Raw genomic sequence first — 1,801 nt, 5'->3', positions numbered from 1 at the left:
CTACGTCTCTGCATCCTTGGGATCCACTCTCCAATTTTCGTAACAGCCCTATGGTAAACTGGGTAACACATGGCACGCTGACATAGCTTAACCTAAAGTTACTATAACGATCTACAAGATTAATATAGGTTGCCTCTCTCTCTTCCCCTCCATCTTTCGGAATTCCTTTTTTAAATTTTTTATTTTTATTTTTTTTAAATCTTTCTATTTATCCTTTTGTAATACGTATTGTTGCATTTGAACAACTGTATTGTTGATAATAGAGGTAAACTATTGGTATTGTTCATAATCAATAGAACTTTTTCTATTGGTATTTGTATTGCTCCAGTTCTAGTGTAAAAATGCTCATTGTCATTTCTATATTATTATTTATTTCACTAACTGCTTCTTTGCCATCTGTTTTACGATCATATTTGTACATGTCGTATATGTGCTGGTGTCGTTCTATTGTTGTTGTTGTTTTTGTTGTTATTGATGTGTTTGCTGTTGTTGTTTTTGTCTCTCTGGCTAATCCCCCTCTTATCCCCACAATTTCCCCCTCTGTCTTCCTTTTTTTTTCTTTCTATCCCCTCCTGCTCTGGCCCGGTTGCACCAAATGATAATATAAATACATTTAATAAAGTCAAATTCAAATAAGGCAACAAGAGAAGTATCCTACACTTCTCTTTTGTAAAGTAAATCTGAACAGCCGATATGGGAATCTACATCAAGTATATGATTTGCCTGAGAAGCTGGACAGGACAAAAAAAAAAAGGTGTGACAAAAGAGGAAATAATCCATCCATATTCTACCACTTGTCCCTTTTGGGATTGCGGGGGGCGCTGGGGCCTACATGGTGGAAGGTTGAGTACACCCTGGACAAGTCGCCACCTCATCGCAGGGCCAACACAGATAGACAGACAACATTCACACTCACATTCACACACTAGGGCCAATTTAGTGTTGCCAATCAACCTATCCCCAGGTGCATGTCTTTGGAAGTGGGAGGAAGCCGGAGTACCCGGAGGGAACCCACACAGTCACGGGGAGAACATGCAAACTCCACACAGAAAGATCCCGAGCCCGGGATTGAACCCAGGACGACTCAGGACCTTCATATTGTGAGGCAGATGCACTAACCCAGGGGTCGGGAACCTTTTTGGCTGAGAGAGCCAAAAAGCCAAATATTTTAAAATGTATTTCCGTAGGAGCCATATAATATCTTTTTTTACACTGAACAAAACTAAACACGTGCATTTTTAAGTAAGACCAACATTTCTAGAGTATAATAGTTCTCATATTCTTTGTAATAACATTGTTATTCTTGAGCTAACTGTGGAGGGGTTCGTGGCCTGCTGGCCTGCAGCGAATTGGGGTGTGCCAGGACCGGCCTCGAAATCAGAAACGTGTGTAGATGGCCCACCTGGGCCTTGTTATCTAATCACCTGTCGCTCTGTTATAAGCAGCAGCCAGGAGGAGAGACGGGGTTGGGGCTGGAGCCAGAGCGTGTGCAAAATCGAAAGAGAAAAAGACCATTGCTGGAAAGCAACTGAGAGACTTATTGAAAAATAAAACAATATTGTAACCCTGAAACAGGCTCTCATGTTGGTCCTTCGTGGTCTGACAAACCCCAGGAGGGCAAACCCCACACTAACCAAGAATAAATAAATAACTTCTTACCATTAACGCAAATTCTTGAACGGGTGCGCTAGAAAAACAGATGGATGGATTAAAAATGCATGAGAATGTTTTATATTTTGAACATCATTTTTAACACTGTGATTACAAGTGGAATTATTCATTACTTATCATATTAAGCAAC

Source organism: Nerophis ophidion, linkage group LG01 (genome assembly GCF_033978795.1).
Source record: "Nerophis ophidion isolate RoL-2023_Sa linkage group LG01, RoL_Noph_v1.0, whole genome shotgun sequence".
Taxonomy (NCBI): Eukaryota; Metazoa; Chordata; class Actinopteri; order Syngnathiformes; family Syngnathidae; genus Nerophis; species Nerophis ophidion.
This window is presented reverse-complemented; position numbering follows the sequence as displayed.